The sequence below is a fragment of the Trichechus manatus genome, unplaced genomic scaffold, assembly GCF_000243295.1.
Source record: "Trichechus manatus latirostris isolate Lorelei unplaced genomic scaffold, TriManLat1.0 scaffold00064, whole genome shotgun sequence".
In the NCBI taxonomy this organism is placed as follows: domain Eukaryota; kingdom Metazoa; phylum Chordata; class Mammalia; order Sirenia; family Trichechidae; genus Trichechus; species Trichechus manatus.
This window is the reverse complement of record NW_004444000.1, coordinates 5889899-5903322: the sequence shown is the minus strand read 5'-3', so window position 1 is coordinate 5903322 and position 13424 is coordinate 5889899.

Sequence of the window (13424 nt, the reverse complement as noted above, 5' to 3'; positions counted from 1 at the left end):
TATCTGTAGGATGGAGTCATTCACTCTTGATGGGACACAAAGACTTCTACAATCCAGTTCCCTTTCTACTTCTCCAGTCTTCACCTTGTATCTTGTGTGTGAGGAATCAGTCAGTATCCAGGCAGGAAAACAGAAACCTCTCTAGGTATTTCGACAGAGAACATTTAAAATAAGGGATTTACTAGATAGGTGTAGAAGGACTGAAAAAATAAACTAACAAACAAAAACCCAAAGAGCTATTACAGAGGTTATAACTATAGGAGGCAACTACCAATCCTAAAGTTGGGGGATCAAAGGGAAAAGATTGGGATTGTTAGAGCCCAGAAGCTCAGAGAAGGTGTTCTGTGGAGATGAGGCACAGGTCTCTGAGGAGGGATAGATACCCCACAGCTTCTGGTTCCTCAGGAGCTCAGAAGAGGGGGTATCTACAGAGGAAATATTCATACCTCTGAGAAGGAAGGCCTCCTCATCTTCTGATATACTTCAGGGGCTTGGAGAAAGGTCCTCATCATGGAGGTAGGCTTGGACCTCTGACGAAGTTCTTGAACTTCTGAGGAGGCACAATAACACTGGAAGCCAAAGGATTTGAAATATTGGAACCAATTGCTGCTGATGGGGTGAAGAGCCATAATAGGGGCATGCTGACAGGAACAGCAAGCCAACAGGAAGGGGAAAGTCTTCTTTCCCCTGCCTTCCAGTCTTGCTCGAGTGTTCCCTCTTTGTGGAACCTAACAGGAAGCTGACAAAGGAGGTATATAACCTGCAGATTCCCAGCCTGAGTAATACATATCAGAGTGCAGATTGGTGGTTTGGAACTGAGAGACGATAGCCTAATAACTGGCACGACTCCTGAAGTGTTAGAGCCACCAGATATGCTTGGTCCTTACACAGCTCAGGTTTTTGGCTAATGCTAGCTATCTCTTTGGAATATTTTTTCTAGCCACAGATTGCTTGGCCCCCATCACCCTCAAATGTCTCCTCCTTTGTGAAGCCAGCCATCATATTTCCAAACTGCCAATACAGAGAAAAATTCTTTCCCCTGACATTCTTGCTCCTATAAATTATCACATTACATTATAATTATTTGCTTCAAGCCTGTATCTTCTTCTTGACTGTGAACTCTTCAAAGGAAGGATGTTGTTTTATTTATCTTTATGCCTCCAGTAGCTCAATAAATGTGTATCAAATGGCAAAAGACCAAAAGTATGAATTAAGAAAACGAAAGTAGTGGGCAGATGCAGATTCCCTGTCTGCAGAATACGAGGCTCAAATGAGTCTCCATGTAGGAAGTATTGATAGGCCTTGTTTTCCTTCCCTACAACCATATTAGCTGTTGCAAAATGTGGAAACAAGAAAGGAAAACAAACATTGTTTTTAGTGTTTTTTCCAAAGAATTCTGAAATCTCATTGAATTCATAACTCCTGTTCCTTGGGTTCAAAGAAACAGAGTTTGACAGTTATTTGGTTCCTATTCAGCACAACTCACTCATCTGTTCCCCTGTCCTTTACCACTTCTCTCTTATTTCTGCAGGACCTGGTGGCACAGTGGTTAAGAGCTTGACTGCTAACCAAAAGGTTGAAAGTTTGAATCCACCAGCTGCTCCTTGGAAACCCTACAGGGCAGTTCTACTCTGTGCTATAGGTTCACTATGCGTCTGAGTTGATTTAATGGCAATGGGTTTGGTTTTTTGATCGTTAGCATTAATTCCTGCTGAGGTATTAGGTGATACTGGCTTGAGGTTCTGGAGGTTTTAATAGGACTCCACAAAGACTGACCGTCCTTCTAGAATCTAAGGCCTATATTGCTAATGGTGGAATTTTAGATATTTACAGCAGGCTGTAAGTGAAGGCCCTGGTGGCAACCATGGTTAAGAGGTTGGCTGCTAACCAAAAAGTCCTCAGTTTGAACCCACCAGCTGCTCCTTGGAAACCGTATGGAGCAATTCCATCCTGTCCTATACGGTCGCTATGAGTTGGAATCGACTCAGTGGAAATGGGTTTGGTTTTGGTTTTGGGTCATATTCATACTTGTGTTCTGAAAAACTCATCTAAATTCAGATCTAGAATATGCTTTTCCACCACTGATATATTCTAAGTATTCTATTAAGCACTTTTGCATTAATGTATCATCCAGTTTAATCTTCACAGAAACTCTGAGGTAAAAATTATAATCTCTTATGTATTTATACCTAAGGAAACAGGGTCAGAGAGAGCAAATACCTTGCCTGTTATCAAACAAGATTAGAATCTGAGTCCAGTTCTGTTTGATTCTATGCTTATTTCCCCTTTCTCATAAATTCTGCTTACAGGTAAGCTCAGCTCCATATTGGACTGATCTCACGTGAGAGCCTGAGATTCGAAGGTAGAATGATGAAAGAGAATTTTGTCTCGGTGTCTGGAATGGACACTGATACAGAGAGAAAAGTCAAGTCCCTGTGGGGAAGTCCCTCCCTTTTCCATACAGCAAGGATACTGGGTATATATCCCTCCACACATCATCCCCAGTAATGTATAAGTCTCTTACTTATAGGACAACTTGACTTGAAGTGTGTGGTGCCCCAATACCATCACTGGTTAGGAAACCCATGCCTTCCTCACAGTGTCACCTGACTCCTTGACCCTGGTTATTGTCAGATGTAAAATTAGAGATTTGGATGCATGATCTCAAGACGCCCTTTGGCTCTAAGACAGAATGAGCACCCTATTTTGGAAATCAAGGTGAGGCCTCTGTTGAATCCTTAAGCACTCTCTGAAGACGATAAAGGGCCACAGGATGGGGAACCTCGAACGTCTAGTTTAAAAATCAGGTTCTTGAGTAAGATCACCAATTGCCATTTATAATCTTTGACGGAGTTTAAGTAGCAGGTCCCAGTACTCCTGCATAAACTTTAGAGGTCTAGGCCAAAAACTTATGACAAATCCATAAGCATTAACCCAATCATCACTTGCTCAGTGTTTGGAACCTGTCTTGAGCTGTCATGAGTAAATGCTAAATAATTCGTTACACTCTCTTTTCCTGCTATTGTTGCCAGAGCTCTTGACTCTGCCCTTTGCTGCCCCTCCCAAGAGCTTGTGTGAATTATAGTTTGAGGAGGAAGACTTGTGAGGCTTAGAGGATGCTCATCCCCAGGGAATGGAGACAAACATAGTCATGTTTTCTATGGACCCCTGAGAACCCAAACTGCTGAGTCTCCCACATCTCTTATCGTAACATTAAGAGCCACCTTGTAGCTCACCCGAGAACATGTTCCAGGGAAATCATAGAGTATTTATTAGCGTTATTACATTTTCTCTAGCACCTTTTATCCTAGAGGATCCCAAAGTCCTTTGCTAACAAAATATCTAGGGAGATTTTACCCATTCCTAAAATCAAGCCACTGTTCTTCATTTTTCTTTCCCCACACTCCTCCCACTTGCCTACCCCTGTTCAGTCTTTCACCTGAGTTGTTATGACTCTCCTTCGCTTAACAAATAACACTCAAATACCTTGACCTGGTCGTGTTGGTTTCCTATAGCTGTTGTAACAAATTACTACAAACATGGTGGCTTAAAACAACACACGTTTATTCTCTTACAGTGTAGAGGCCAGAAGTTCGAAATGGGTTTCAATGGACTGAAACCCAGGTGTTGGCTGGGCTGTGCTCCCTCCAGAGGCATCCATGGAGAATCCATTTCCTTGCCTTTTCCAGCTTCTAGACCTGTATTCTTCACATTCCTTGATTCATGGCCCCTTCTTTCCTCTTCAAGACCAGTGATGTATCATCTTCAAGTCTCTGTCTGCCCCGTCTTTACATTGCCTTCTCCTGTCATACCTCCCTCTTAAAGGACGCTTGTGATTACATTTAGGGTCCGCCAGGGTAATCAAAGGAGTCCCTGGGTGGTGCAAAACAGTTAATGCACTTGGCTACTAACAGGAAGGTTGGAGATTCAAGTCTACCTAGAAGTGCCTTGGAAGAAAGGCCTGGTGATCTACTTCTGAAACATCAGCCGTTGAAAACCCTATGGAGCACAGTTCTACTCTGACACACATAGGGTTGTCATGAGCTGGAGTTGATTCAACAGTAACTGGTTTAGGATAATCAAAGATAATCTCCTCATCTCAAGATCCTTAACTTAATCAGTCTGCAAAGTCACTTTTGCCATATAACATAACATTCATGTATTCCAGCACCTGTCTGTCTTTGGGAGCCATTATGTAGCTGACTATGCCTGGCAATAAAGGCTGTTTTCATGTGACCAGCACCAACATCTAATTTGCCACCACAGTCCTTATGCCACAGCCAAAATGGACAGACAACAGTTCTGTTCCAGATGTTTTGTGGATTTCTGTTTTCCTCTATGATTGGGATGGAAATGATTCCTTTCCTCCATGAGGTCCTGTAAATGCCAAGTAAAATTTTTCCACTGGAATGATAGGGCAGGGAAGGTGGGCTGGTTGATACCACAACCTATGCTTTTGACATTTAACAAATATTTATTATTTATTTAAAAATATTTATTAATTACTTCCTCTGATTCCAGACCAATTCACAGTGATGAACAAGACAGGTATGCCTTAGCCCTTTAGGAACTTAAAGCCTAGAGGGGACTTTGGACATCAAACAAACAATTGCAAGTATGACCACTGCAAAGTAAAGGGAAGCTAGGTGCTGTAAGATGACACACAGAGGGCTTATCTGGCCTTGTGGTGAGAATGGATGGGAATTAAGTCAGCAATTAGAAACTCTATGAAAAAGACAATCATAATATTATTATTCATTACAAAGATCCATCTTCCATTTGCATAGTGCTTTTTATGAGGTGTGACCACAATGTAATAGAGTGATTTTTTTTAAACAAATATAACACATTATTTCACAGAAAATCTCGACGTTGGAAAGGAACTTAAAAGTCGTATCATTCAACTCTTTTTCTGATGCAGGTATTTCCTCTACAATATGTCCAGTAAACGTTTGCCTGGATTCTGCCTGAAAATTTCCAGTAAGTGTTGTTTTTCAAAGCAGCCTCCTTGAATTTTCTGTACATTAGATAATGTAGAGGAAATAAGGTGCTCATACTTCTGTGTCTATCTATCTACCTACCTACCTGTCTATCTATCTATCCAGTACCAGTTGCCATGGAGTCAGTTCTGACTCATGGCCACACCATGAGTGTCAGAGTTGAACTGGGCTCCATACGGTTTTCAATGGTTGATTTTTTGGAAGTTGATTACCAGGCCTTTCTTTCGAGATGCATCTGGGCAGACTTGAATCCATAAATCTTTTGCTTAGGAGCGGAGGGCATTAACCATTTGTACTACCCAGGAACTCCATCTATCTATCTACACGTATATAAATAATTTGTATATGTATCAACAAATAAATTTTGTGTCTGTATCCATATATATTTTATGTATATACATATATATATACATATTAGTACACATGCATATATATATATACTTACATATACGTATATGTGTGTATGTGTATCTATATAGCCATAGCCATACCTCTTTCTTTGGACCTCAGACAGTAATATACATATATGTGTGTATACACACACTCATACGTATACACAAATGCTTATATATAAATAAACTTGTTGCTGTTGAGTAGAACTGCCCTATAGGGTTTCCAAGGAGCGACTGGTGGATTTGAACGCCAACCTTTTGGTTAGCAGCCATAGCTCTTAACTACTGTGCCACCAGGGCTCTCTCTCTCTCTATATATATATATATGTATATATGTTATATAGCCATACAGGCAGGAAGGAGGTATGGTATATATATGTACGTGTATGTGTGTGTGTAGCATATGTATGTGTGTATATGGTATATGGTATACATACACACACAACTCAAGGGCTACCATTCTGCAAGAGGAATTCAAAAAATATTTTGGAAAATAACATTATTATTTGAACAAATATTATTATTGAGGTATCTGTATACTCTCTCTTAGGGACTAATTTGGCCAAGAACATATAAATGTACATAAAGGACTGGAGTATTTAAAATTTATTTTCTTTATTTTATAATTATTTCAAAAAAATTCACAGAGATAACATCTGCACAACAGCTTTTTTTCTTTTCTAAGCAGAGATCTGTCTTCAAAATAAGGGTGGTTTAGTGGAAAGACTATTAGCCTTGAGGTGATTCAGACAGATATGAGACATGAGTGTGGTCTCAATTAAATTACTTAACTTCTCTGAATTTCGTTTTCATTTCTAAGATAAGACTGATAACACTTTCCCCGTAGGGCGGTTGCAAAAAGTAAATAAAAAAAAAAGTAAAGAAAAAAAAAAGTAAATAATAGAATATAATGTAGCACATTGTGGAAATTCAAGTTACTTTCTGCTCTTTTATGAAGACATTGTAACTGATCTTGGCGGTAAATAAAATAAGGAATATGAATGTAAGATGATTTTTCTGAGGTTCTATAATTTTCTAAATACAAAGGCTGGGTTATTTTTTTTTCTGATATACCATTCTTTTTTCTGTCCAAAAATCTGTACACGTTTTCCCTTTTTTTATGGTAAAATAAATAATGTATGCCTATACACACACACACACACATACACACACACCCCCCTTTAACCCCACATACTTTGTCTGACTTTTAGTTATACTTCAGATGGCCTACTCAAAAACATGATAGGATGTATTGAGACCCTCTTTTTTGAAATCAAGCCTTTATCAGTTAAATTATTATTTTAGGGGGTACTGACGATGTGTGAAAGGTTACCAGAGGTTTAATGTCATTGTTTGACCTCTATCTCTGTACAGGGTAGTTTTACTACAGAGCCACATACTGTTGCTCAGCTGGATGTACTCCTACTGAGCCTATAGTACCCCTTACTCCCATCAAGTGAACCAGCTCCAACCTCAGAGATGAAAGGGCTGCTGTATCATAAGTCAGGGCTTAATCAGGGAAATGGGCACTGTTAGTATTGAGAGATAAAGGATTATTATAGAAGTAGACTTTACACAACTGAGAAGACACTGGGAAAGTAAAGGTCAACAAAGGGAGTTGGAAGAACAGAAAATGAGCCAGCAATCAACCAAATAATCTGAGAATATGTTGCAAGTTTGAAGTAGATCTGTGAAGAGGAAATCCTAGGAAGTCTATGGGAAACTGTTGGGTATCTGTAGCCATCACCTCTGTGCGTCCTCAGCCAGCCATCTGGTGGAGAGCTGGAGCCTGCCGTTGGTCAGCAGTGTCAACAATTGAGAAGAAGATCTGGATGTGGAGCAGATAAGAATGAAAGAAAGATGGAAACCATCGAGCAATTCTGCGTGTTCTAGCCTTGCATCTGATGATGGCAATACACAGAGCATATTAGCTACTTTTTTACCTCTGCTTTCCAACTGTTGTACAAGTTTTCTTTTGCTTCATTTTAACTTGGAAATTGGAGCTTTGGTGGTGCAGTGGTTAAGAGCAACAGCTGCTAACTAAAAGGCAGGCAGTTTGAATCCACCAGCCGCTCCTTAAAACCCTTATGGGGCAGTTCTACTCTGTCCTATAGGGTCACTATGAATCGGCTCAATGGCAACAGGTTTTTGTTTGTTTGGTAACCTGGAAATATACAGAGAAGGGGATTCTGGGTTAAGTTGTTTCAGTTTAACCAAGGTGACACAGAATAGTCCACCTGAGTTGCTTATTCAGACAGGAAGAGAAAGAGGCCCGTTGCATCTATCCTCGTCTCCTCTCATCTACGGCTGAAAGTCCCCATATCTTCTTACGATGTAGCCTACCAATAGGATGTTGCAATTATTTACTTACTTTTATTAAGGTAAAGTTTACCTACAGTTAAATGCCCAGATCTAAAGTGTGCAAAGCAATTCAATGTGTTTTGAAAAATACACAAGCCTGTGTAATCAACACCCCACTGAACCTAAAGAACATTCTGATCATTTCAGAAAGTTACCTCATGCCTCTTTCTAGTCAATTCCAACCACCCATAGGAAACCACTCTTCTGATTTCTATCACCACAGACTAGTTTTGCCTATTCTTGAACTTCATATAATTGAAATTATACAGTCTGTACTTTTTTTGTGTCTGGCTACTTTTGTTCAGCATAATGTGTATGAAATTCAGCCATTTCTTTTTTTTTTAATTGTGCTTTAGGTGAAAGTTTACAGCTCAAGTTAGTTTCTCATACAAAAATTTATGCACGCGTTGTTATGTGACTTAGTTGTTTTCCCTATGAGGTGACAGCACACTCCCCCTTTCCACCCCAATTTCCTGTGTCCATTCAACCAGCTCCTGACCCTCTCTGCCTTCTCATCTCACCTCCAGACAAGAGCTGCCCATTTAGTCTTCTGTATCTACTTAAATTAAGAAGCACACTCTTCACAGGTATCATTTTATGTCTTATAGTCCAGTCTATTCTTTGAAGAGTTGGCTTTGGGAATGATTTCTGGGTTAACAGAAAAGTCCAGGGGCCATGTCTTCTGTGATTCCTCCAGTCTCAGTCAGACCATTAAGTCTGATCTTCTTGCTAGAATTTGAATTCTGTACCCTACTTTTCTCCTGCTCCATCAGGGACTCTTTGTTGTGTTCCCTGTCAGGGTGGTCATTGGTGGTAGCTGGACACCATCTAGTTCTTCTGGTCTCAGGCTAATGCAGTTTCTGGTTTATGTGGTCCTTTCTGTCTCTTGGGCTAATGTTTTCCTTGTGTCTTTGGTGTTTTTCATTCTCCTCTGCTTCAGGTGGGTTGGGACCAATTGATGCGTCTTAGGTGGCCACTCGCAAGCTTTTAAGACCCCAGACGTCCCTCACCAAAGTGGGATGCAGAACATTTTCTTAATAAACTTTGTTATGCTGATTCACCTAGATGTCTGCTGAAACCATGGTCCCCAGACCCTGCCTCTGCTACTGGAAGTGTTTGGTTGTGTTCAGGGAACTTCTTAGCTTTTGCTTTAGTCCAGTAGTGCTGACTTCCCCTGTATTGCGTATTGTCCTTCCCTTCAACTAAGATAATTCTTGTCTACTATCTAGTTAGTGAATTCTCCTCTCCCTCCTTCTCCACCCTCGTATCAAAGAATGTTTTCTTTTGTGTTTAAACCTTTTCCTGAGTTCTTTTAATAATGGTCTCATATAATACTTGTCCTTTTGCGACTAATTTCACTTAGCATAATGTTTTCCAGATTCATCCATGTTATGAGATGTTTTGCAGATTCATCATTGTTCTTTATTGTTGTGTAGTAGTATTCCATTGGAAACCCTGGTGGCGTAGTGGTTAAGAGCTACTGCTGCTAATCAAAAGGTCAGTGGTTTGAATCTACCAGGCACTCCTTGGAAGTCATATGAGGCAGTTCTATTCTGTCTTATAGGGTTGCTATGAGTTGGAATTGACTCAATGGCAGTGGGTTTTGGTTTTTTTTTAGTATTCCATTGTGTGACTATACCATAATTTATTTAACCATTCGTCTGCTGATGGGCACCTAGATTATTTCCATCTTTTTGCTACTGTCAACAGTGCTGCAATGAACATGAGTATGCATATATCTATTGGTGTGACAGCTCTTATTACTCTAGGATATATACCAAGGAGTGAGATTGCTGGATCCTATGGTACTTCTATTTCTAGCTTTTAAGGAAACAGCAAATCAATTTCCAAGGTAGTTGTACCATTTTACTTTCCCACCAACAGTGCATAAGTGTTCCAGTCTCTCCACAAGCTCTCCAACATTTATTATTTGGTGTTTTTTGGATTAATTAACCTCGTTGGGGTGAGACGGTATCTCATTGTAGTTTTAATCTGCATTTCTCTAATGGCTAATGATTGTGAGCATTTCCTCATGTCTTTATTAGCCACCTGAATATCTTCTTTGGTGAGGTGACTGTTCATACATTTTGTCCATTTTTTAATTGGGTTATTTGTCTTTTTGTTGTTGAGGTTTTGCAGAATCTTGTAAATTTTAGAGATTAGACCCTAATTAGATATGTCATAGCCAAAATTTTTTTCCAAGTCTGTAGGTTGTCATTTTACTCTTTTGGTGAAGTAAGTGATGAGCATAAGTGTTTGATTTTTAGGTGCTCCCAGTTATCTACTTTCTCGTCTGGTATTTGTGTGTTTTTAGTTATGTTTTATATTCTATTTATGCCATGTATTAGGGCTCCTAGCTTGTCCCTATTTTTTCTTTCATGATATTTATCATTTTTGATTTTATATTCAGGTCTTTGATCCATTTTGAGTTATTTTTTGTTTATGGTTTGAGGTATGGATCTTGTTTCATTTTTTTGCAGATGGATATCCAGTTATGCCGGCACCGTTTGTTAAAGAGACTGTATTTTCCCCATTTAATGGACTTTGGGCCTTTGTCAAATATCAGCTGTTCATAAGTGGATGAATTTATGTCAGGATTCTCAATTCTGTTCCATAGGTCTATGTATCTGTAGTTGTACCAGCACCAGGGTGTTTTGCCTACTGTGGTGGTATAGTAGGTTCTAAAATCAGGGAGTGTGAGGCCTCCCACTTTTTCTTCTTGAATAATGCTTTACTTATCCATGGCCTCTTCCCTTTCCATATGAGGTTGGTGATTTGTTTCTCCATCTTGTTAAAAAATATAGTTATAATTTGGATTGGGAATGCATTGTATCTGTAGATAACTTTGGGTAGATTTGACATTTTCACAATGTTGAGTCTTCCTATCCATGAGCAAGGTATGTTTTTCCACTTATGTAGGTCTCTATTGGTTTCTTACCATACTGTCTTGTAGTTTTCTTTGTATAGGGCTTTTATGTCTCTGGTTAGATTTATTCCTAAGTATTTTATCTTCTTGAGGGCTACTGTAAATGGTACTGATATGATGATTTCCTCTTCAAAGTTCTTTTTGTTGGTGTACAGGAAACCAACTGATTTTTGTATGTTTATCTGGCATCCTGATATTTTGCTGAAATCTTCTGTGAGTTCCAGTAGTTTTCTTGTGGATACCTTAGGGTTTTCTGTGCATAAGATCATATCATCTCCAAATAGGTATACTTTTACTTCTTCCTTACCAATTTAGATGCCCTTTATTTCTTTTTCTAGCCTAATTGCTCTAGCACAGTGTTGATTAAGTGTGGTGATAAAGAGCATCCTTGTCTGGTTCCCATTCTCAAGGGGAATGCTTTCAAAGTATCTCCATTTAGGATGATGTTGGCTGTTGGCCTTGTATAAATGCCCTTAATTATGTTGAGGAATTTCCCGTCTATTCCTATTTTGCTGAGAGTTTTTGTCATGAATGGGTGTTGAACTTTGTCAGATGCCTTTTCTGCATCAGTTGATAAGATCAGGTGGTTCTTGTCTTTTGTTTTATTTATGTGATGGATTACATTGATTGTTTTTCTAATGTCAAACCATCCCTGCATACCTGGTCTGAATCCACTTGGTTATGGTGAATTATTTTTTTGATATGTTGTTGAATTCTATTGGCTAGTATTTTGTTGAGGATTTTTGCATCAATGTTCATGAGGGATATTTGTCTGTAATTTTCCTTTTCTATAGTGTCTTTACCTGTTTTTTGTATCAAGGTTATGCTGTCTTGATAGAATGAGTTTGGGAGTATTCCATCCTTTTCTATGTTCTGAAATACCTTTAGTAGTAGTGGTGTTAACTCTTCTCTGAAAGTTTGGTAGAATTCTCCAGTGAAACCGTCTGGGCCAGGGCTTTTTTTGGGGAGGAGTTTTTAAATTACCTTTCCAATCTCTTCTTTTGTTATGGGTTTATTTAGTTGTTCTACCTCTGTTTTTGTTAGTTTAGGTAGGTAGTGAGTTTCTACAACTCTTTCCATTTCCTCTAGGTTTTCATATTTGTTAGATTATAATTTTTCATAGTATTCTGTTATGATTCTTTTAGTATCAGTTGGGTCTGTTGTGATATCACCTGTCTCATTTCTTATATGGGTTATTTGCTTCCTCTCCTATTTTTCTTTTCTCAGTTTGGCCAGTGGTTTATCAAGTTTGTTGATCTTTTCAAAGAAATCCCAGTTTTTGGTCTTGTTAACTCTTTCAACTGTTTTTCTATTCTCTATTTCATTTAATTCTGCTCTAATTCTTACTATTTCCTTTCTTCTGGTCCCCGAGGGCTTCTTTTGATGTTCTCTTTCTACTTGCTCCAGTTGTAGGGTTAGTGTTTTGATTTTGGCCCTTTCTTCTTCCTAGATGTGTGAATTTATTCCTATAACCTGACCTCTGAGCACTGCTTTTGCTGTGTCCCAAAGGTTCTGGTAGGATGTGTTTTCATTCTCATTTGATTCTATGAATTTCTTTATCTCATCCTTAATTTCTTCTGTAACCCAGTAGTTTTTGAGGAAGTGTTGTTCAGTTTCCATGTTTTTGATTTTTTTCCTTGCTTTTTCTGTCATTGATTTTATGGCTTTATGGTCAGAAAAGATGCTTTGTAATATTTCGATGCTTTAGATTTTGTTAAGGCTTGCCTTATGGCCTAATATATGGTCTATTCTGGAAAAGGGTCTATGTGCATTGTAAAAGAAAGTATACTTTGGCTGCTGTTGGGTGGAGTGTTCAGTATAAGTCCATGAGATCAAGTTGGTTGATTGTAGCATTTAGATCATCTGTGTCTTTACTGAGCTTCTTTCTGAATGTTCTGTCCTTCACCCAAAGTGGAGTGTTGAAGTCTCCTACTATTATTGTGGAGCTGTCTCTCTCTCTTTCCAATACTGTTAGAGTTTGTTTTATGTATTTTGGAGCCCTGTCATTGGATGCATAAATATTTATTATAGTTATGTCCTCCTGGTGTACTGTTCTTTTAATCATTATATAGTGTCCTTCCTTATCCTTTCGGTGGATTTTAATTTAAAGTCTATTTTTTCAGAGATTAATATTGCCACTCGTGCTCTTTTTTGATTGTTGTTTGCTTGATATATTTTTTCTATCCTTTGGGTTTTAATTTGTGTCTTTAAGTCTAAGGTATGTCTCTTGTAGGCAGCATATAGACAGATCTTGTTTTTTTATCCATTCTACCAGTCTCCGTCTCTTTATTGGTGCATTTAGGCCATTTACATTCAGCAGCGTAATTATTGATAGGTATGAGTTTAGTGCTGTCATTTTGATGTCATTTTTTGCATATTGTTGACATTTTCTTTGTTCCATTTAATTTTCTTTGCTGAGTCATTTTTCTTTATGTATTTTCTTTTCATCTTTTCCATTGTTGTTGATTAAGTATTTGCTGAGTCTTTACATTTTTCTTGTTTTTTATTTTGATGTGTAGGATTATTAGTTTCCTTTGTGGTTACCTTAATATTTACCTCTATTTTTCTAAGTTTAAACCAGTGTTTTATTTCTTTATATTGCCTTGACTTCTTCTCCATATGAAAAATCTATGTCTACATTTTTAGTTCCTCTGTTTTGTTTTAATGTTGTCATCATTTACATACTGACGTCTCTGTTTCCCTATTTTCATTGTTTTATCTTTGATTTATTTTTGTGACTTCCCT